This window comes from Dendrobates tinctorius, unplaced genomic scaffold, assembly GCF_039654945.1.
Source record: "Dendrobates tinctorius isolate UK_male_01 unplaced genomic scaffold, ASM3965494v1 ptg000134l, whole genome shotgun sequence".
Classification (NCBI taxonomy): domain Eukaryota; kingdom Metazoa; phylum Chordata; class Amphibia; order Anura; family Dendrobatidae; genus Dendrobates; species Dendrobates tinctorius.
This window is the reverse complement of record NW_027361802.1, coordinates 9630762-9655711: the sequence shown is the minus strand read 5'-3', so window position 1 is coordinate 9655711 and position 24950 is coordinate 9630762.

The following is a 24950-nucleotide window of genomic DNA, read 5'->3' as shown; positions in this document are numbered from 1 at the left end:
ATTCTCAAATTAGTGTTTTCCTGCAAATATGCCCTCGGATTTCTGAACCGGTTTTAAATGTATTTTGCAACTTAGACCATAAAGTTTTTTGGAGTCTTAGCTACATTTACCAATGGTTTAACCACAGCATGGACTTAGTTAAAACTTCATCACCGCAGCCGCCACCCGCCACCCGCAGCCGCCCTGCTCTCACCAGTGGCCGCGGCAAGTACAGTGCCGTCGGCGGCCACCACTGTCCCGCTCCGGTCCGCAGCAGGAGCCGAGCCTCTGCTGGCCGCGGACTCCCCGTTGCAGCCGTTAGCTGCGCAGGTGGCCTGTCATTCACCAACCCACATCACTGCCTCTTGCCCCAGTCCGGGGGCTGCGGCCCATCCGTCCAAGGACTCCGCTGGGGCCTGTGGGGCTCCAGTGTCATCAGCGTGCCGGAGCGCGAGAAGACTTCGTCAATGCCTCAGCAACTGGGCCCAGTGACTACTACGCCGAAAGACCACCATCCCGAACGGCGAGGGACGTCTGGACGGCTAAGTTGACTATATAATTAAGGACCCGTTGTCGGCCATACTGCGGCCCTATAGTGACCGGCTATTGCCGGAAGTAGTCGTGTTCTACCCGTTTGGGTTTGCTTGTATAGAGCCCCTGCGAGGGCAACCCGTGTTACCCCTTTTGTTGATCAGGCCGTAACAGAGGAAAGTTCCCTCTAGCCTTATAAACGTTATTATAGAAAGCACCAAATTGTCTCGCGACTCGTCACTGCATCCTGTGTACCTGCAAGCACCACATTTGGTGTAGTCGGCAGGATGCAGTCTCCGAGGACAGACTGCGGTGCGCCTGATCACAGTGGGGCTGCGGGCGCTGATGGTGATGTGGAGCTGGACAGAATGTATGCCTTTTCCACATGCACCCCATGACCCCCGATTTAGAGGCTGAGGTGGCCCTTATGGCGCTAGATGGGGAAGCCCGGAAGTCGGTAAGGTTGACACCCCCAGGGCGTCGCAACACCTTTGCCTGGGTCTTGCAGATCCTGGAAGAGACCCAGGGGATCCAACAGATGTGGGGGAGTTGAGAACCCCGTTGTTCAGTCAGATGCAGGGGGATGGGGAGACCATCACCCAGTATATGAACGCCCTCCAGGAGCTATACACCGCCATAGAAAGGAAGGACGGAATATGGGTAGGGCCCATTGACATTACCCTGCGTGACCTGCTAGTGACTGGACTCCGGGACCCGCTAATCAAACAGGCATTGCGGGAACAGGTCCGAGTGAACCCACGTTTAGCCTTCTCTGAAGTGGGGAGTCAGGCCCGGGTGCGAGAGCAAGAGCAGGAGATGACGGCTCCTGTGGGGAAGGCCCGGAGCATGGAGTCCTCCATAAGCGTTGTCGAAGAACCTCAATGGATTGAGGAAATGAGACAAGAACTGAAGAGTATCCGGGGCAAGCTGGCTGAAGTGAAGAAGAGAACGGAGCCTGCGCCCGGCCGACCGGGCTACAATTCCAAGCCCTGGGGGCCTCGGAATACCCGGGGTGGCCGAGCCTCACTACCCTGGTGTTATGAGTGTGGAGAACTGGGCCACTTCGCACGGGAGTGTCCATGGCATGGGAAATACCCACCCTGGCGGACATTAAACTAGAGGGCTCCGGGCATGGGGGACGCCGCTCGGAACCGGAAGCCACAACAAGGGGTGGTGGAAGTCCCGAAGAACTGGTCGCTAAGTGCCCAATAGTGTTGGCCGAAGTCGAGGGTCGTGCTGTGCGGTGTCTAGTGGATACAGGGTCGCAGATAACGACCATGCCGGCAGCATTTCCCGGAAGCGGCAAGACCAAAGTGGGGGCCCATGATACGACTAGTGGCCGCAAACCAACTGCCGGTACCTGTCGCCAGAGTGGTGTGGCTTCAGATGACATTGTGTGGTAAATCCCTCGGCCGTCGGGGAGTGGTCCTAACCCAGGAAGAGACTAACGACCGTCATCCAATCATCTTGGGCATGAACATACTGCGGGAGTTCGGCAATCTACTCCTCAACAATTCCACGTGGGAGACCCTAAGTCAATGGGGTTCTCGCACAGCCCAGGGGCAGGTCTTCCAGCGGTTGGTGCGGGAGGCGCGAGTGCTCCAGGAGTGTCAGGAGGGTGAGGCGCTGGGCAAAGTCATCGCGCCGGCAGCCCCCCTGCTCATGCTTCCTCCGGGGCAGACTGTGGTGGCTCTGCCGATCCGCGCCCCGATTCCACTGGAGGACATGGAGGTGCAGGTGGAACCATGTTACTCGGAGCGCCTGCACCCTGGCATCCTGGTGGCCCGCTCCATGGCCACAGTGCGGGAAGGGACCCTCTTGGTACATTGTGTCAACCTGGAAGATCAGGATATCGCCCTGAAGCCCCGGGCTGAAATGGCCAAACTAGTAAGGCCATTGGAGGAGATGCTGCCAGACCAGTTGAGGGTGCAACCCGAAGATCCCTGGGCAGTAACGGTATGAACCCAACAGACTGCCGCATCCTTGGCCCAAGAAAAAGGTCGAGACATCCTGGAGAGAATGCAGGCTGAACTTTCCGGCCTAGTGCCAGCCCAGCTTCTCCAGGTATAGACACTTCTGGGACAATTTTACAGTGCCTTCACCAGCCACGAGGACGACTTCGGATGTACCATGGCCATCACGCATGGGATCCCCACGGCAGGAGCGGCCCCCATCCGGGAGCGATATTGGCAAATACCACCGCAGCTATACCAGGAAGTGAAAACTCTATAATATTTTGCGTGGATTATCGGAAGTTGAACGCCTGCACTATCAAGGATTCGTATCCATTGCCCCACATAGAAGAGTTTCTGTCCGCTCTGGGGAATGCGACGTACTTTTCAACTTTAGACCTGGCCAGTGGGTACTGGCAGGTGACGATGTCGGAGGAAGACAGAGCCAAGAAGGCATTCATCCTTCCCATGGGACTGTTCGAGTTCAATCGGATGCCGTTTGGGCTGGCCAATGCCCCAGAAACTTTTCAGCAGTTGATGGAGCAGTGTCTAGGAGACCTCAACTTTGAAACCACGTTGATATACCTGGACGATATTATCATCTATTCCGCCATGTTCGAGGACCACCTGAGGCAGTTGGGGCAGGTGCTCGGCCGGCTGCAGAAGTACGGGTTAAAGGTAAAGCCCCAGAAATGCCACCTGTTCCGCACCCAGATCGAATACCTGGGGCATAATGTCTCGGCAGAGGGCGTCGGACCATCCCTGGAAAAGGTCGCTGCCCTCCAGGGGTGGCCTACCCCCGAGACGGTGAAGGACGTGCGGGCCTTCTTGGGGTTGGCTGGCTACTACCGTCGGTTCGTGAAGAATTTTGCACACGGAGCTCGAAGCCCTGCAAGACCTGCTGAAGGGGGCTCCCGTCGGGGCGAATGGACAGAAGATCCAGTGGCAGCAACCACAAGAGGATGCGTTTCAAGATCTCAAAGCTGCTCTCTCAGTATTGGCACATACGGATTTCTCGCAACCGTTTATCCTGCATACCAACGGGAGCCTCCAGGGACTAGGAGCTGTGTTATCACAGGTGCAGGATGGCCGGGAGAAAGTGATCGCCTGTGGTAGCCGGTCGCTGCACGACTCAGAACGCAACCCAGACAATTACAGCTCCTTTAAGCACGAGCTCCTCGCGGTAGTGTGGGCAATGACGGAGCGATTCGCAGAGTACCTGGCGGGCTCCGAAGAAGTAGTGCGGACCGATAACAACCCGTTAGCCCATTTGAAAATGCCAAACTGGGGGCCCTAGAGCAGCGGTGGGTGGCTCGGATGGCCAAATTCAATTATAAGATCATCTACAAACGGAGAGCTGAAAACATGCATGCCGACGCGCTCTCCAGAATCCAACACACCACCCCAGGAAGAAGTCGAGACGACGAATTAGAAGCAGACGAGACGCCGTTTGCCCTCACCACCGCCGCGCTTACAGTCAACACGCAAGAAGCGCCTCCTCCGGGACTCCTAGGAGGGATACTGGAACAGCCCCGCGACAAGTGGATTCAGCAGCAACAGGAAGATACAGAAGTTGGACTCCTGCGCCGATGGGTGGCCACCAGTAAATTGCCCAAGGGCTCACAGAGGCAGACTTTGACCCAGGATATGTTGCTGATGTTGCGCCAGTGGGAAAAACTAGTTCTCAAAAAGGGACTTTTATATCTAAAAGCCATGTCACGAACCACGTCAGCTACGATATGGCAGGTGATCGTGCCCGGAGCCCATCTCAACCAACTGGCCCGGGAAACCCATGACAAGGGGGCTCATTTTGGTGCTCAAAAGACTTTACAATGGTTGCAGCAGATAGTGTTACACCCACGCTTACACGCTGCTGTAGAAGAAGTTTGTCGAACCTGCCGCCCCTGCGAGCTCGCTAAACCCCCCGCGCAACGAGCCCCGGTGCAAACTATTGTAACATCAGTCCCTCTGGAGCTTCTTACGGTGGACTATCTGACCATAAGTCCTACCTATCAGGGGTATGAACATTGTCTCATTATGGTGGACCATTTCACCAAGTTCGCCGTGGTCACCCCCACCAAGACCAAACAGCGGAATCGGCCGCCTATGCGATTTGTAAGAACTTTATTCAAGTGTACAGCTGTCCACAATGAATACATTCGGACCAAGGAACGTGCTTCCTAGGAAAAGTCATGGAAGAGCTACACCATCTTTACGGTATTGATAAATCGCGGACTACGCCGTACCACCCACAGGGAAACGGAGCCTGCCAACAATTCAATCGTACGCTAATCCAAATGCTGCGCACCCTGGAGAGCGACCGCAAGGCCCGCTGGCCTGAATATGTCCCCGAGCTGGTATGGGTACATAACAATCGGGTGCATCGAGTGACTGGTTAACCCCCCTACTCATTGCTGTGCAGACGGGAAGGCAAAGGAATTACGGAGGTGGAATTGAACCCAGAGGAACCCCAACCCTGGACCGGGATATCCTCGTGGGTCCGCAACCACCGGCATCGGCTGCAGACCCTCCACCGTATCATCCATATGAAGCTCCAGGATCTAGAACACCAAGGGGGAGCACTGCCCCCGCCCAGTGACTTTCAGACTGGGTATTGGGTACTCGTACTTGATCAACGTCCCCAAAACAAGTTAGAACCACGGTGGGAGGTGAACCCGTACTGAGTGTTGCGCCGAATAAGCCCCGACGGTCCGGTGTACGAAATACAATCTGAAGGAAACAACGCACCTCTCACTCGGGTTGTGCACCGTAACATGTTACGGCCTTGTACGTCTACTGATCCTCCGCGCTGGAACCGACCCTCCAGGTCCCCGATCCCCTGCCCACAGTCTGGGACCTGGATGACGAAGAGGCCTTCCCCGTCGCACCTGCGGGTCGCCCCAGTAGTGGCACTACAGTAGACCCGGGAATCCAACCAGAACCAACTATTCGACCACCCTCCACCACCCCAGAAGACTCCACTACACCCGAGCTTCAACGCTCCGAGCAGTCAACAGCTGGCAAACCCCCTGAACGTTACGAACAGGACCAGTTCGTATGGCGACAAGGACTGTCGTCCCAAAAAACTAACCCGAGTCTACGAAAACCCTCGCCCGAGGACTGGCGAGCATACAGGGCGGGGGAGTGTGGGAGGAACGGCCCCCATCAAGTGTCCGGGCCGGAACCAAGGGAGCCGTCATCTGGGTTCCGGAGGAAACTGTCCTCGGGGGACAGAGTTCAGGGACGGACCGTTGTGACAGACAGAAGGCTGGGGGAGGGACAAGTATAAAGGAGGCAGGGAATTCCCGGGACAATGAGTCAGCAGACCGGGACAGAGGCAGCAGGAGACCGTGGGAGCGACTGAAAGCTAGAACGACTTACCAGTGCCAGGGAAGACGCTCACTGAGGACTCCAGAAGTACGGCGCCAAGGTGATCATCCAAGACGTGCTTCCCCGCTCCAGCTCGTGGCCACAGCGGCCCCTGTTGTGAGTTAATTTTCTGGTCTACCAGTTGTGAGTTCTCCTTCCAGGCTCCCTCTGGTGGTAACAGGAGGTAGTGAGGCTGATTTAATCAGTAGAGATCTGCCAACTGATAATGAGGATAACGATTGGACCTCAGGAATCTCAGATTGGATTTTAGACAGCCGACGCCCTACTCTGGTGCTGGTGATTTCTTCTGCTTGTCAGGTCTTGGTTCTCAGCTCTGTTCCAGTCAGCTCAAGCTAAGTTTTTCTGCTAATGTTCACACTTGATTTTGTTGTTCTATTCAGTTTCTTGTGTGGTCAGCCAGCCCCGGCTGGGGCTGTGCTGAATTTCCACTCTTATTTATCTGTATTTGCCTTTTGGTCCCTTATTAGATTGGCCTCTTTTTGCTCAGTCTCAGAATATTTCAGAGTGCTGATATAGTGGGAGAAGTCTAGTGACTTCAGGGTTAATTTTGCTATCAGAAGTGTTGGACATTATATTGTAGGGTTTTGGGCAGATTGCAGACAGTGTCTTTCCTTTCCTTTCCTTTCTCGTTGGTTTGGGCCCCATCATTTGCTCAGCCTATTTTCCTGCCCGTGTTTGTGTTTTCATCTTGTTTCACCATCAATACATGTGTGGGGGCTGTCTATTCCTTTGGAGTCTGCTCTGGGGCAGTTAGTTTTTCTTTTTTCCTGCTTTAGGCTTATGTAGCTCTCCGGTTGTGACGAGGCATCTAGGATCATCGTAGGTATGCTCCACGGCTACTGCTAGTTGTGTGGTAAGATCAGGGATCTGCAATCTGCATAGTTGCCAACTTCTCTGGTTTTCTGAGACTTGGCTTGTGCTGTTTTTTCCTCCTCGGTGACCCATTCATAACAGAATCACTAGCCATACCGCAGGTTCTAGGGTACTCAAAAGCAGGAGAAAATTGTTTAAAAAGGGGAAAAAAAGTGTCAATTTTTTTTTTTAATTATATTTTTCCTCTTTTTTTCTGGGGCCGTAGGAGGAATTTTTTTTTCCCTCTCCTAATGGAGATTAAGCAACTGTCTGATCGTGTGGAGCAACTTGCTGCTGAAGTACAGGGAATTTCCACCTATCTCATTCAGTCACATGCTGCTGAACCCAAAATTCCTACTCCTGATGTGTTTTCTAGGGATCAGTCTAAATTTCTGAATTTTAAGAATAATTGTAAATTATTTCTTGGCTTGAAGCCTAACTCATCGGGGAGGTCAGTGCAGCAGGTTAAAATTGTCATCTCCTTGCTGCGCGGCGATCCCCAGGATTGGGCTTTTTCTCTGACACCTGAAAATCCTATTCTGACTAATGTGGATGCATTTTTTCAGGCCTTGGGGTTGTTGTATGATGAACCTAATGCCGTTGATCAAGCTGAGAGAACTCTGTTGGCATTAAACCAGGGTCAGGATCCTGCAGATGTTTTACTGTCAAAAATTCCGAAAGTGGGCGGTCCTTACTACATGGAATATGGGACATCTCAACATCACCTCTTTTCCATCTTATTTTTTATTTTTAAATTTTTTAATTTTTTTTTCTATTTTTTCATTTTTCTCACTTTTTTTTTTTTTTTTTTTTTTTCTGCGTTTTTCTTTCTTTTTATTATCAATATATATTATCTCCTTTCTGTCTCCCTTTTTCCCCCTTTCTTTATGGTTTTTTATTGTGGTTGCATATATTATTTTCTCTTATTTTTGGTTTAGAATACTAAATTATGGTGTGTCTCTAACTATTCCCAAGAAATATTATGGAGGTTCCACATCAATGCTAAATACCAGGCCGCATTATTTAATTTATATACACTAGATATCTCCTCTTTGTTTCCGATTTGTGCTGTAGTGTAGAGAGCATTGTTAAGATGGCAGCCTCCATATAGGCTTCTCAAAAATGGCCGCCGTTGTGCGCATGCCCGGTGCGTCTGCACTCTTGCCCATCCCATCTGGCCTCTGTACTATCAGTGCGCAGGTCTGTGACGTCACGGGAATTTTCCCGGACCTGCGCACTGGAGGGACGCCTGCATGTGATGGTGCTTCCGGGTGCAGTTCCGCACTGCGCATGCGCCGCTTTGGGCACCACGGTAATTAGTCTGTATATAAAAAGGACAGACTTACTACACTAACTATCCCTGTTGATAAAGCATCCCGCGAAACACGCGTCCAGGGTCTTCTTAGGGGATCTGTCAGCACTGTTGCTTATTTAGATGGGTAAGTGTGCCTAATCGGTTTGATTAATCCTTTTGCACTATGCACTATGCACCTTATGTTCACCCTCCCAGGGTTACTGCTTTTACTCTGGTAATATTATGTGGGTGATTGGGTCATCATTTATATAACTCTAGGCTTTTGGCACTAACTTCCCCATGGCAAATCTCCTAATGACTACTTGTGTGGAATCTTTCCTTGTTGTTTGTACTTGTTGTATACATGTTCAATTTAATAATAAAATCTAAATCCAATTTTTTACATGTTATTGAAGTCAGCACTCCATTTTTCTTATGTAAATTCTACATGGAATGATAGTGCATTGGCAGCTCTCTTTCGGAAAGGTTTATCAGAGACCGTAAAAGATGTTATGGTAGGATTTCCTGTTCCCTCTGGTCTGGATGGCTCTATGTCATTAGCCATTCAAGATGATCGGCGTTTACGTGAACATAAAACTACACGGGAGGCGCTGCCACCTTTTGAACAAATGTCTGAACCTGTGCAATGTGATGGGGTTTTGCCTAGGGCGCAACGTCAAGAGTTTAGAAGGCGTAATAAGCTGTGTTTTTTCTGTGGAGACGCCTCTCATACTATTTCTGTCTGCCCTAAACGAGAGAAACGTTTTGCACACACATTTGCTGTGGGCAGTATACAACCTAAGTTTCTTTTGGCAATTACTCTGATCTGCTCCTTGTCCACATTTTCCACTAAGGCTTTTCTGGATTCAGGAGCAGCTCTGAATCTGATGGATTTGGACTTTGCGAAACGTTGTGGTTTGTCCATGATGCCTCTGCAGACTCCTATTCCTTTGAGGGGTATTGATGCCACTCCTTTGGCGGAGAACAAACCTCAGTATTGGACCCAGGTGATAATGCGAGTTGCCCCAGACCACCAAGAAAATTGCAAATTTTTGGTGCTGCATAATTTGCATGATACTATTGTTCTGGGTTTCCCCAGGTTACAAACTCATAACCCAGTTTTGGATTGGAAATCTGTGCCTGTGGTGAGTTGGGGTTGTCAGTGTGTTCTTAGGGACGCTCCTGTTTTCTCCACCTCTCCTCAGTCTCATGATATTCCTGATTATCTGGCTGATTTCTCTGATGTATTTAGTGAGAGTAAGTCTGCGTCTTTGTCTCCTCATAGGAGTTATGACTGTGCAATTGAGTTGATGCCTGGGTGTAAACTTCCCAAGGGTCGGCTTTTCAACTTATCTGTACCTGAACATGATGCTATGCGATCCTATATCAAGGAGTCGTTGGAGAAGGGTCATATTAGACCATCCTCGTCACCTTTAGGCGCTGGGGGTTTTTTTGTGGCCAAGAAAGATGGTTCATTAAGACCGTGTATTGATTGTCGTTCCCTTAACAAAATGACGGTTAAATATCAGTACCCGTTACCTCTGATATCTGATTTATTCTCCAGAGTTAAGCGTGCCTGCTGGTTTACTAAGCTTGACCTCAGGGGGGTGTATAATCTTATTTGCATCAAGCACGGGGATGAATGGAAGACGGCGTTTAATACTCCGGAGGGACATATTGAGTCCCTGGTGATGCCTTTTGGGCTCTCTAATGCCCCTTCTGTCTTCCAGTCCTTTATGAATGATATTTTCCGAGACTTTGTGGATAAGTTTTTGATCATCTATCTGGATGATATTTTGATCTTTTCTAGTGATTGGGATTCCCATGTGGAACATGTCCGGACTGTGTTCCCGTTTTTGAGGGAGAATTCCATTTGTTAAGGGATCGAAATGCCTCTTTGGTGTACAGAGGATTTCATTTTTGGGATTTATCTTATCTCTATCGACTATTGAAATGGACCCGGCCAAGGTACAGGCCATATATGATTGGGTTCAGCCTACTTCTTTGAAGGCTCTCCAGAAGTTTTTGGGTTTTGCTAATTTCTATCGTAAATTTATAGGTAATTTTTCTAGTATTGTCAAACCACTGACTGATCTGACCAAAAAGGGAGCTGATGTGCTGAATTGGTCTCCTGAGGCTGTCTCAGCATTTCAGGAGCTTAAGCGGAGATTTACTTCAGCTCCAGTTTTACGGCAACCTGATGTCTCACTTCCATTTCAAGTGGAGGTAGACGCTTCTGAGATTGGTGCAGGAGCTGTTTTGTCCCAAAAAAACCCTGTGACTTCTAAGATGAATCCCTGTGCCTTCTTTTCTCGAAAGTTTTCCCCATCTGAATGCAACTATGACGTGGGGAATCAGGAATTGCTGGCCATGAAATGGGCATTTGAGGAGTGGAGACATTGGTTGGAGGGAGCTAGACATCAATTTGTGGTCCTCACCGATCACAAGAATCTGATTTATCTGGAGTCGGCCAAACGCTTGAATCCTAGACAGGCTAGATGGGCCTTGTTTTTCACGTGTTTTAATTTTGTCGTCTCTTTTCTTCCGGGCACTAAGAATGTTAAGGCAGACGCCCTTTCTAGGAGTTTCTTTGCTGATTCTCTTAATGTGACTGAGCCTACTACTATCCTAGGTGAGGGGGTAGTTCTTTCTGCCATTTCGCCCGATTTGAGACGCGCCCTGGAGGAATTTCAGGAGGATAGGCCTGAGCGTTGCCCTATGGGAAGATTGTATGTTCCTGACCAGTGGAGAAAGAGAGTGATGTCTGAAGTCCATTGCTCCGCATTGGCTGGTCATCCAGGTATTTTTGGTACCAGAGATTTGGTGAGTCGGTCGTTTTGGTCGCCTGCCTTGTCTCGTGATGTCAGGAATTTTATACAGTCCTGTGGAACTTGTTGTCGGTCTAAACCCTGTTCTCATTCTAGTGGGTTGCTGATGACCCTGCCGGTGCCCAAGAGGCCATGGACCCATATCTCAATGGATTTTATTTCTGATCTTCCTGTCTCTCAGAGAATGACTGCTATCTGGGAGATTTGTGATAGATTTTCGAAGATGGTCCATCTTGTACCACTCCCAAAGTTCCCATCTTCTGCTGAGTTGGTACCCTTGTTTTTACAACAGGTGGTTCGGTTACACGGGATTCCTGAGAACATTGTGTCCGATAGAGGGGTCCAGTTTGTTTCCAGATTCTGGAAAGCCTTTTGTTCCAATCTGGGAATTCAGTTATCCTTCTCCTCCGCGTTTCATCCCCAGACCAATGGGCAGACTGAGAGAACAAACCAGACCCTGGAGTCTTATTTAAGATGTATCTGCTGATCAAGATGATTGGGTCTCATTTTTGCCCTTGGCCGAATTTGCGCTAATCAATAGAGCTAGTTCTGCCACTTTGATGTCACCCTTTTTCTGTAATTTTGGGTTTCATCCTCGATTCTCTTCAGGGCAAGTGGAATCTTCGTCCTGCCCAGGTGTGGACACTGTGGTTGTGAGAATGCAGCAGATATGGGACCAAGTGGTGGATAAGTTGTCACTCTCTCAGGAAAAGGCCCAGTGTTTTTCCAACCGGCATAGGACCATTGGTCCCCGGTTTAAAGTGGGTGATATGGTTTGGTTGTCGTCTAAGAATATTCCTATGAAGGTTGCATCTCCAAAATTTAAGCCAAGATTTAATGGACCTTATAAGATTTTGGAGATTCTAAATCCTGTTTCTTCTTGATTGGCTCTTCCAGTTACGTTCAAAATCCATAACGTATTTCACAAGTCACTGTTGAAGAGGTTTGTTGAGCCAGTAGTTCCAGTGGCGGCACCTCCTGACCCTGTATTGGTTAAAGGCAATGTGGAATATGAGGTAGAGAAAATATTGGATTCTCGTTTGGTTAGACGGAGACTCCAGTATTTGGTCAAATGGAAGGGTTATGGCCAGGAGGATAATTCTTGGGTCTCTGCCTCTGATATTCATGCCAATAAATTGGTTCGTGCTTTTCACCGGGCCCATCCTGATCGGCCTGTTGGCATGGATGAGGGTTCGATGACCCCTCCTCAAGGGGGGGTACTGTTGTGAACTCATTTTCTGCTCCACCAGTTGAGAGTTCTCCTTCCGTTCTCCCTCTGGTGGTGACAGGAGGTAGTGAGGTTGGTTTAATTGGTAGTGATCTGCCACCTGATGAGGAGGATAACGATTGGATCTCTGGAGTATCAGACTGGATATAAGACAGCCGACGCCCTATCCTGGTGCTGGTGATTCAGTCTGCTTCTCAGGTCTTGGACTTCAGCTCTGTTCCTGTCTTCTCAAGTTAAGCTTGTTTTTGCTATTGTTCACACTTGCTCTTGTTGGTCAATTCAGTTTTTTGTGGTCAGCCAGCCCCCGCTGTGGTTTTGCTGAATTTCCACTCCTATTTATCTGTATTTGCCTTTTGGTCCCTTATTAGATTGGCCTCTTTTTGCTCTGTCTCAGAATATTTCAGAGTGCTGATATAGTGGGAGAAGTCTAGTGACTTCAGGGTTAATTTTGCTATCAGAAGTGTTGGACATTATTTTGGTAGGGTTTTTGGCAGATTGCAGACAGTGTCTTTCCTTTCCTGTCCTTTCTATTTAGTCGGGCCCCATCGTTTGCTCAGCCTATTTTTCTGCCTTTGTTTGTGTTTTCATCTTGTTTCACCGTCAATACATGTGGGAGGCTGTCTTTCCTTTGGGGTCTGCTCTGGGGCAGTTAGTTTTCCTCTTTTCCTGCTTTAGGCTTATGTAGCTCTCCGGTTGTGACGAGGCATATAGGATCATCATAGGTACGCTCCACGGCTACTGCTAGTTCTGTGGTAAGATCAGGGATCTGCAATCTGCATAGTTACCAACCTCTCTGGTTTTCTGAGACTTGGCTTGTGTTGCTTTTTCCTCCTCGGTAACCCATTCATAACACTAAGCCCCAGGAAAACCACAGAGGCTGGTAACTATGCAGAGTGCAGATCCCTGATCCTAACCACACAACTAGCAGCAGCCGTGGAGCGTACCTACGATGGACCTAGATGCCTCGTCACGGCCGGAGGACTAAATAAGCCTAAAGCAAGAAAAGGGAAAACTAACTGCCCCAGAGCAGACCCCAAAGTAATAGACAGCCCCCACACATGTCTTGACGGTGAAACAAGATGAAAACACAAACACAGGCTGGAAAATAGGCTCAGCAAACGATGGGGCCCAAACTAACTAGAAAGGAAAGGAAAGGAAAGACACTGTCTGCAATCTGCCCAAAACCCTACAAAATAATGTACAACACTTCTGATAACAAAATTAACCCTGAAGTCACTAGACTTCTCCCACTATATCAGCACTCTGAAATATTCTGAGACAGAGCAAAAAGAGGCCAATCTAATAAGGGACAAAAAGCAAATTGGCAAATACAGATAAATAAGAGTGGAAATTCAGCACAGCCCCAGCCAGGGCTGGCTGACCACACAAAAAAACTGAATAGAACAACAAAATCAAGTGTGAACATTAGCAGAAAAACTTAGCTTGAGCTGACTGGAACAGAGCTGAGAACCAAGACCAGACAAGCAGAAGGAATCACCAGCACCAGAGTAGGGCGTCGGCTGTCTTAAATCCAATCTGAGATTCCTCAGGTCCAATCGTCATCCTCATTATCAGGTGGCAGATCTCTACTGATTAAATCAGCCTCACTACCTCCTGTTACCACCAGAGGGAGCCTGGAAGGAGAACTCACAACTGGTTGACCAGAAAATGAACTCACAACAGGCTCCAGTTCGACCCGCGGCCACTGCCACCTCACCTCGGCGACGACCTGCCCACGGTCACCCGCGGCCGCTGCCGTCTCGCTCCAGCCCGCGGCTACGGCCTGTTCCCCACCACCCGCAGCCTCCCTGCTCTCACCAGTGGCCGCGGCAAGTATAGTGCCATCGGCGGCCACCACTGTCCCGGTCAGCAGCAAGGGCCGAGCCTCTGATGGCCGTGGACTCCCCGTCGCAGCCGTGAGCTGCGCAGGTGGCCTGTCATTCACCACCACACATCGCTGCCGCTTGCCCCAGTCCGGGGGCTGCGGCCCATCCATCCAAGGACTCCGCCGGGGCCTGTGGGGTTCCAGTGTCATCAGCGCGCCGGGGAGCACGAAGACTTCGTCAACGCCTCAGCAACTGGGCCCAGCGACTACTACGCCGAAAGACCACCATCTCAAATGGCGAGGGACGTCTGGACGGCTAAGTTGACTATATAATTAAGGACCCGTAGTCGGCCATACCGTGGCACTATAGTGACCGGCTATTGCCGGAAGTAGTCGTGTTCTACCCGTTTGGGTTTGCTTGTATAGAGCCCCTGCGAGGGCAACCCGTGTCACCCCTTTTGTTGATCAGGCCGTGACAGAGGAAAGCTCCCTCTAGCCTTATAAACGTTATTTTAGAAAGCACCAAATTGTCACACGACTCGTCACTGCATCCTGCGTACCTGTTAGCACCACATATGCATGTACGCTTTCCTATGCATCTTCCCTCTCTATGGCCCTTCAAGAATCGTACCACAAACTCCTCACAAGGTGGTATTTTACTCCTGCTAGATTATCTAAAATTATCATAACTCACCTAATTGCTGGAGAAACTGTGGTCGTTATGGCAACCTTTTGCACATTTTCTGGCAATGCCTGAAAATTCGTCCCCTCTGGAAGAAAGTTTCGGATCTTAATGCTATTTCCTCTAAACAAATTCTACTAACTCCTCAACTGACCCTTCTCACACTAAATACTGAGCAAACTGACCCACATTTGAGATTATTAGTAGTCCACATCCTACTGGTAACCAAAAATAACATTGCTCTCTACTGGAAAAAACAGAGTCACCTTCTTTTCAAGACATCTTTGATATAATCACACTTCATAAATCGTTTGAATATAAATTAGCTTTGGTTAATAACCACTGTGATAAATTCCTTAAAAAATGGTCCAAATGGATGGAATTGTTTCCGTAATCTATAAAATGTTCTTGTCTGTTTTCTTTATTACTTGTTCATTTTCTGTATTGTTTTCTAATTGTAGTATGCTGTGATTTATATCACTAATGTATTATAGTTGCAGTCTAGTTTTGTTTCCTCCTTTACCCCTTTTCCTGTTTCTCCCCTTCCTGTCCTTGAAAACTTGAATAAAATTATTGGAAAACAAAATTTAATAAAAATCCAGTGCTTTCAGACCTCAAATAATGCAAAGAAAACAAGTTCATAATCATTTAGAAACAACAATGCTAATGTTTAACTCAGGAAGAGTTCAGAAATCAATATTTTGTGGAATAACCATGATTTTTAATCACAGCTTTCATGTGTCTTGGCATGCTTTCCACCAGTCTTTCACACTCATTCTGGCACAAAAATGTAAGCCGTTCTTCTTTGTTTGATGGCTTGTGACTATCCATCATCCTCTTGATAAGGCCTCTTTCACACATCAGGTTTTCGCCGTCAGGCGTGATCCGGCGCTTTTGACAGAAACCGGATCCGGCGAAATGCAATGCCGGATCCGGTTTCCCCCCCATTGACTTGCATTTGCGCCGGATCGCGCCGGATGGCCATGCGTTTCATCCGGTTTTCGCCGTATCCGGCAATGTGTCGCGATCCGGCGTCTGGAAAAAACGGCTACTGTAACGTTTTTTGTCTCCGGCGAAAAAGCCGTACCCGCCGGATCTGGCGCGTCCGGCTTTTTCACACAATGAAAGCCTATGAGCGCCGCAATGTGCCTGATCCGGCGAAAGCCGGATCCGGTGGCCGGATCCGGTTTTTTTGGTCTGAGCATGCTCAGTAGCTCTGCCCACAAGACATATATAAAAGCAAGACAGTGGGACCCACAGCCACACCCAACATGCCACCCAAGAAAGCAACCAAGCGCAGCAGGAGAAGGCAGGAGACCACTGCAGCACCATCAGCACCACCACCACCCCAAATGGAGCAGCAAATGGAACATGCTGAGGAGGGGAGTCCAGCAGCAGATGAGAGACGGTAATTATCAAATCCCCCATTCCTCCAAACTAGGGCCATGGAATATCAAGATATTCATTGGCCCTTTGTTTCTCTTTATTCAACAGCCGCCCAAGAGATGCAGCAGCAGCAGCAGCAGAAATCGCATCACTGGCAGCAGCAATACCCACAGCCATGGAGTCTGGCCATCAACAGGACAGCACATCTTCTTCTGGGAGCCCTCCCTCGCATCGTCAGCGTTTGACGGTAAGTTTTTATTTCCAAAATCCATCATCTCTGTAATATATGTCTATTCATTGCCTTTTATTTCAAAACAGGAATCACAAGATGAAGAGGAGCTCCCAGAAGAAGAAGGAAGGGGTGGACAGACACCTGGAGTGGGCTCACAATTGGTAAGTTTTTTGCATCAAACGCAGAAACACAACATCACACTACACACAACACATAGAAAACAATGTTCTGCAGACCACACACAGCAAACAAATGCCTACATCCAAAGACATAACATTTTTTGTTTTCTTCTCTAGTCTTCCCAATCTGGCGCTCGGCCAAGAGGTCCTCGCAGTGCCTCCCAGGGTCGTCGGCGACAGCAACGCGGCGGTCACCAGCGTGTAAGTATAAATATTTTTGCTTTGTTTTTTTGCACTTTTTATTTCATTTCTTTTGTGGAGGCTAATTATGTTATTTTTGTCTTTTTCTTTAACAGCCTTCACAGCGTGCTCCCGACTCTGACGGTGAGGATGGAGGACTCGATGTGGACCACCTCATCGATCTCGTCAGAGAAAGGGAGCCGCTCTGGAATATGGCTGACCGCCGTCACGCTGACCTTATCGTTACCCGACGACTCTGGGAGGAAATCTGTTCGCTCCTTGTGGGCCGCTGGGAGGACCTCGATGTTCGGGCCCAGATTAAAGAGCGTAAGTATATACAGTACCGGTTGCTTGATGTAAACCAGTGTTTCCCGAACTCCAGTCCTCGTGGTCCCCACGGATCATGTGTTCAGGATTTCTATTTACTATGGAAATCCTGAAAACATGACCCCTGGGGACCATGAGGACTGGAGTTTGTGAAACACTGATGTTGTATACTAACCACTCCTTTCTCGTTTCAGGGAACAGAATTGTGAATCGGTGGCGGTCTGTGAGGGATCGTTTCAAGAAGAAGTTCAATAAAGAGATGCGGGCCCCGAGTGGATCTGGAGGACGCAGGAGCAAGTACAAGTACGCACAAGCCCTGTCGTTCCTCCGGGAAACAATGGTCACTAGAAGGTAAATATTACACACCACATGTGAAAAAAAATGTTAGATGTAACTTTTTTTTTTCAGCCAGGGCCATACCATGTCAGTATTTTAATTGTTTTTTTTTCTCTTTATTCCACAGCACGGTGAGCAGCACTCGGGAGCCTGCACGATTGGACCCTTCTGAGGCGATCCCTGAGGAGACCGGCACCGAGGGACACTTCGACCGCCCCGGTACATCTGCACCTTCCCAGCCTTCCCACACATTCGACCCATCTGTCCCATCCACCAGCACAGGAGCATCGTGGCCGCCTACATTACATGAAGCTGCTGGTGAGGAGATCGCTTTCCCTTTACCCCACCCTTCTGCCCCTGCCACCTCTAGTACACCTGCGGGTACTGGGCGACAGCGGCAGAGGGGTCAGGAAAAGAGTTATGCGCAAGAGTTCTTGCATCTGAATGCATCTTTCCAGAACTGTCTAAAAGTCTTGTCAGAGCAAATCTCCGCAGGCTTTCAGCAGATCAACTCCAGCATTCTGGAGGTGAAGACACTTCTGCAAACCATGCATTCAGAAGCAAGATCTTCGCCAAACCACACCTTTTTCAGGTCTGTTGTGGAGCGCATGGCAACACTATCTCCTACCCAGCAGATGCATGTAATGCATTCGTGCCACGGTGCTCTACAGCAGGTTACCTCCCAACCTCCACCTCCCACCACTGTAGTTCCTCCACCTGCACCCCCTCCAGCCACTTTCCATCCTCCCCCTCCTATTACATCTGCACCCCCTCCAGCCACTTTCCATCCTCCCCCTCCTATTACATCTGCACCCCCTCCAGCCACTTTCCATCCTCCCCCTCCTATTACATACCAGCAACCTCACCAGTACCAGCAACCTCCCCAGTACCAGACATCTCCCCACTTCCAGCAACCTGCCCCGTACCAAACTCCTTCCCCGTACCAAACTCCTTCCCCATACAACTTTCCATCAACATCATCTGCTCCTACAGTCCCTGCCCAACCCTCCACTCCACTGCCCACCACCTCTTCTGCCTCCCACATGTCCACCCATTCTGTAGCTTTTTCCACACCTTCACCTCTAACTGTTCCTTCCCCACCACGATCCCAGTCCTCTCTCCACACACCCAGTGGCGAAGTGTCCCGCAGCCCCTCCAGCAGTATTTCCACCCCACACTACACAGATTTGTAATGTGTGTTTTTTAATAAAAATGCCCATTGGGTTTAAAACCTTTATTAAAAAAGTTTTTTGCACTTTAAAAACATTTTACAAAAAAAAAAAAAAATTTTAAATAAAAGTTAAATTATCGTTTCACAATGGTTGTCTGTCATTTCTTTCTGCGGCGAACTATGTTTAAAAAAAAGGTTAAATACAGGGTATTTCAAAGGTAAAAAGGTATTCAAAACCAGGTATATAACTGTGGGTAAATTTTAGCTTTTTGCCACAGTTGTGTTCCTGGTTGTGTTTGAAGCAAAGTATTTCACCTAAAAAGTTGTGTTTATTGTTGGTGATTTCCTAACAATGTACACAACTTTTGTTAAAAGGTGAAATACTTTGCATAAAACACAACCAGGTACACACCTGTGGCCTAAAGCTAAAAATAGTAAGACCATGACAAGATAGCCAACTTTGGTTGGCAAAGGTATATACTGTTGGTCCAGAAGGTACACAAGTTTGGTTAGGGCACAAATCTTTCACACTCTGTCATCCTGCCAGTGTACTCTGCCTTGAGGTGACATAAAGTATAGTGCAAAATTGTCCCTCATTACTGAAACCGTCACAGAACTTCTAGTGGTAATATTTCCAATGACAACATCCATCTTCGCCAGTAACTTGCTCTTCTCTCCAACCTGCACTTTCTTCTCTACAATCTGTCAAAGAAGGGCTGTAGGAACATGCTATATATAGTTTTCCAGTAGCCAATCCCGTTCGGAAGGCCACAAGGGTCAATTTTAAAAACCGGATCCGGCGTAATCCGTCGAAAAACGGATAGAAAAACGGATGAACCGGATGAGACGGATCCGGTTTTGTCTGTCAAGAACAAGACGGATCCGGCAGAAAACCGGATCCGGCACATCAGGTTTTACAAAACATTTGCCGGATCTGGCATTCCGGCACGACGCCGGATCGCGCCTGACGCCGAAAACCTGATGTGTGAAAGTAGCCTTACATTCCAAAGGTTTTCAATGGGGTTCAGGTCTGGAGAATGGCTGCCCATGACAGGGTTTTGATGTGGTGGTCTCTTAATTTTTGCCAGAGCTGTATATCGAATATAAATTGGATAGTAGGTGTAAAAAATCAGATTGTACTCACATGACACTTGCATTACCCTTGTGCGACTCTCGGCAGGGAGACTCAGACTGATTTTTCATACGTTTAGTGTGACTCCAGCCTATAACTGGTTCTCACAGGCCACTGTACCCTGGGGTCATCACATGACTTTAGGGTACCATGGTAACCATTAGAACCCACGATTCTCATTGCTGAGGTCTGATGCTTACAAAGGGAGTCTTGTCATCATCCATTGCAACCAATTAAATACCACTTTTGCGATTCACAGAGGAATTTAAGGGGTTAATCGGTCCCAATTGGCTCACAAAATCGACCTGGGTCGATACAGCAGGGTATTAGCTGTCATGTACAGATGACACCCGTGGGAATTGCTACCGCAGGGCTGCACTGTTCTACTATTCCTCAGCGCTAAAGAGAATAAGGCCCCTTAAGAACCGCTAAAAAGTGTATCGGCGGTCGTTAAGGGGTTAATATGTTACAAACAAGTTTACAATTGCTGACGCAGTAGAAACCCTCACTCCTGTTAACCCTTTCATGTCAGAACCTGTTTTCACCTACGTGAACAGGCCAGTTTTTTCAATTCTGACTAGTGCCACTTTATGAGGAAAAAATTCTGCAAACGCTTCAATGTATCCCTGTGATTATGAGACTGTTTTTTTGTAACAAATTGTACTTCATGATAGTGGTACAATTTGTTCTATATGACTTGCATTTATTTTCGAAAATATCAGAAATTTGTCAAAAATGTTGCAGACACTGTCTGCAGATCTGATGTCACCTGCGGAGAGGAGAGATGAGCTCAGCAGAGCCAGAGGACATGGGCAGGAGAAATGTGATGGGGCTTCATCTGATTCCTGCTATCTTATCTGCTTTCTGCAGAGGCTTTATCTGCCCCGTGAGATGTGTGAGGTCCTGCAGCCTGGTCAGTGCTCAGTCAGTGCATATAACACTGTATATATGTGCACATATTAAAATACATAACACCCAGCACACAGGTTAGTATATGGCTCATATATAACAGATCTGGGCAAAATGTGGAAATCAGACCGGACTTTCTGTGATAGCCAAACGCCAGCAAACACTGTCTGCAGGTCACACCATTTGGCCTACCTACACCCAAATTACACCTTCATCTACATCTTCAGGATGCACATAGCGGTGAATACAGTATAGTGGTGGAGGACTGAACCATTGACTCCTTCCACCAGTCACAGCGTGTACGACTGAAACAGCAGACGCGATGATGTCACACAGCAAAGACCGAAGCAGAGCGCCGGGGGATGGGAGCGAGGTATGTTTTTTTTGGCTTGTTTTTTTATGTGTGTGTGTGATTTGTTCTTGTATATAGAGGATATTTGATGGCTCATACTATATATAGGGGGCTATGTCATGGCTCGTACTGTATATTGGGGGCTATGTGGGAAATCATGCTGTATAGGCCGGGATCACACTTGCGATAAACTCGCATGAGTCTCGCATGCCAATGTCCGGCACTGCCGCCAGCACTTGGGACCGGAGCGTGCGGCTGCATGTATTTATGTGCAGCCGCACACTCCGATCCTGAGTGCCGGCGGCAGTGCCGGACATTGAGGAGCGAGACTCATGCGATTTTCTCGTAAGTGTGATCTCAGCCATATTTTGACACTTTGTGGAGGACTCCTGCTGTATATAGGTGTAAGAAGATGAGCCGAGCCAGAGTTAGCGGTTTCCAGTGCCTTTGAGGCCGGAACTATCGAGACTGTCACCACTGTTGCCGGGGGAGGGTTCTTCTGGGAGGGAAGGACCTTCACGCTGGACAGCAGGGGGCGCGGGGATTATGAAAAGGACTGAGCACGGGAACAGGTCAGACTTGGTGGGAAAGCGACAGTAGAAGGTTGGCTCCCTCTCCGCTGCTCCGACTGTTAACTCCACGCCATTCATCCCCCAGCATACTTACTCTGAAATCGACTGTGTCATGACTGAGCTAACTCCTGACCCTGGCTTTTTGAACAGCACTTCCCTGCCTGCAGTTGCAGATAAGCTGACTTGCTCCGTTCCTAGAGACTACTCCAGAGGACCGCCCGCTGCCGCGGTCTGTGAGCGAGCCCACGGTTCTTGTTCGGCGCCATCCCTGAGGAACCTACAGTAAGGACTGTTTCTTCGTTCCAGTGCACTCAAGCCAAGCAGGACCGGACACATCAGCACCGTCGAGAGACAGTGCTTCTCGTACCTCCATAACAGAGCCAGAGACTTTGTCCACGATTTGCAGCGCCGTCAGGAGATTTTCCAGCCTTTCCCTTGCAAGAACTGCAAGCGATAAGTTACCTTGGTTTTTGTATATCTTTCTCTCGAGCATTGTGCTTGTGTGCAATTCCCATTGTTGCCATTGGTAGTCTTATCTCCCTGCGTGGAGTATTCCTTGTTTAATTACTTGTTTAGTAAATCCTGTTAACCCCCTCTCTGCCTCCGGCTGTTCACTGCATCCATCGAACCTCTCTCCTTTACATTTGGAGCTCTGTGAGGGCTCACACTGTATATAGGGGGCTATGTGTACAGTTTTGGGCACCGGTGCTCAGAAAGGATATAATGGAACTAGAGCGAGTACAAAGGAGGGCAACAAAATTAATAAAGGGGATTGGGAAACTACAATACCCAGAGAGATTAGCAAAATTAGGATTATTTAGTCTAGAAAAAAGATGACTGAGGGGGCGATCTAATAACCATGTATAAGTATATAGGAGGACAACACAAATATCTTTCCGAGGATCTGTTTATACCAAGGAATATGACGGTCACAAGGGGTCATTCTCTGCATCTGGAGGAGAGAAGGTTTTTCCACCAACATAGAAGAGGATTCTTTACTGTTAGGGCAGTGAGAATCTGGAATTCCTTGCCTGAGGAGGTGGTGATGGCGAACTCAGTCGAGTGGTTCAAGAAAGGCCTGGATGTCTTCCTGGAGCGTAACAATATTGCATCTTACAGTTATTAGGTTCTTTAGAAGGACGTAGATCTGGGGATTTATTCTGACGGAATATAGGCTAAAATGGATGGACAAATGTCTTTTTTCAGCCTTGCTATCTATGTTGCTATATTACTATGTGGGAAATCATGCTGTATATAGGAGACTCTGTGAGGGCTCACACTGTATATAGGGGGCTATGTGGGAAATCATGCTGTACATAGGAGACTCTGCGAGGGCTCCTGCTGTATATAAGATACTCTGTGAGGGCTCCTGCTGTATATAGGGGGCTCTGTGGGGGCCCTGTGAGGGCTCCTGCTGTATATAGGGGGCTTTGTGTGGTCTCCTGCTGTATATAGGGGGCTCTGTGAGGGCTCCTGCTGTATATAGGGGGTCCTGTGAGAGCTCCTGTTGTATATAGGGGGCTCTGTGAGGGCTCCTGTTGTATATAGGGGGCTCTGTGAGGGCTCCTGATGTATATAGGGGGCTCTGTGTGTGAGGACTCACACTGTATATAGGGGCTATGTGCAAAATCATGCTGTTTATAGGAGACTCTGAGGGCTCCTGCTGTATATAGGGGGCTCTGTGAGGGCTCCTGCTGTATATAGGGGGTCCTGTGAGAGCTCCTGTTGTATATAGGGGGCTCTGTGAGGGCTCCTGTTTTATATAGGGGGCTCTGTGAGGGCTCCTGATGTATATAGGGGGCTCTGTGCGTGAGGACTCACACTGTATATAGGGGCTATGTGCAAAATCATGCTGTTTATAGGAGACTCTGAGGGCTCCTGCTGTATATAGGGGGCTCTGTGAGGGCTCCTGCTGTATATAGGGGGTTCTGTGAGAGCTCCTGTTGTATATAGGGGGGCTCTGTGAGGGCTCCTGTTGTATATAGGGGGACTCTGTGAGGGCTCCTGTTGTATATAGGGGGCTCCGTGAGGGCTCCTGATGTATATAGGGGGCTCTGTGAGGGCTCCTGCTGTACATAGGGGGCCCTGTGAGGGCTCCTGCTGTACATAGGGGGCCCTGAGAGGGCTCCTGCTGTACATAGGGGGCCCTGTGAGGGCTCCTCCTGTATATAGGGGGCTTTGCGTGGTCTCTTGCTGTATATAGGGGGCTCTGTGCGTGAGGACTCACACTGTATATAGGGGCTATGTGCAAAATCATGCTGTATATAGGAGACTGAGGGCTCCTGCTGTATATAGGGGGCTCTGTGAGGGCTCCTGCTGTATATAGGGGGTTCTGTGAGAGCTCCTGTTGTATATAGGGGAGGCTCTGTGAGCGCTCCTGTTATATATAGGGGGCTCTGTGAGGGCTCCTGATGTATATAGGGGGCTCTGTGAGGGCTCACAGTATACTGTATATAGGAGGCTATGTGAGAGCTCATGCTGTACATCAGGAAACTATGTGGGTGCTCATACTGTATATAGGAGGCTATGTGGGGGGCACATATTGTATATAGGGAGAGCTGTGTGGGGGCTCTCCCTGTAGTATGTCTTTTACAGGATACTGTTGTATGAAATAGTGCAGTCTACTACGCTATACCATACTTTTATTTGTAGTATACTATTATATACCAGACTTATAATGTAATATAATATATACATGGTCAGGCTCTGCTGGTTCCCGCAGTAATCACATAACCACAAGAAGGTGCTTTACACACTTGCTGTCATCTGCCAACTAGAGTGTCAGCTGCGTTTGCAGTGTTCTATTCACTGACAGCGACACTAGTTGTCACCTTGTGGTAATTGCAGGTACGCAGGATGCAGTGACGAGTCGCGAGACAATTTGGTGCTTTCTATAATAAAGTTTATAAGACTAGAGGGAACTTTCCTCAGTCACGGCTTTATCATCAAAAGGGGTAACACGGGTTGCCCTCGCAGGGGCTCTAAAACACACAAACGGGTAGAACACGACTACTTCTGGCAATAGCCGGTCACTATAGTCAACTTAGCCATCCAGACGTCCCTCGCCATTCGGGATGGTGGTCTTTCAGCGTAGTAGTCGCTGGGCCCAGTTGCTGAGGCGATGGCGAAGTCTTCGTGCGCTCCGGCGCGATGATGACACTGGAGCCCCATAGGCCCCGGCGGAGTCCTTGGACGGATGGGCCGCAGTCCCCAGACTGGGGCAAGCGACAGCGATGTCGGGTGGCGAATCACTGACCACCTGCGCTGCTTCCGGCTGCGACGGGGAGTCTGCGGCCAACAGAGGCTCAGCCCCTGCTGCGGACCGGAGCGGGTCAGTGGTGGCCGCCGGCGGCACTGTACTTGCCGCGGCCACTGGTGAGAGCAGGGCGGCTGCAGGTCACGGGGAACAGGCCGCAGCCACGGGCTGGAGCGAGATGGCAGCGGCTGCGGGCGACCGCAGGTAGGCCGCAGCCACGGGCTGGAGCGAGATGGCCGCGGGCGACCGCTGGTAGGCCGCAGCTGCGGGCTGGAGCAGGGCAGCAAATCTCGGATGACTGCCATGGTGCGGTCCTTCTGGAGTCCTCAGTCAGCGTCTTCTCTAGCACTGGTAGGT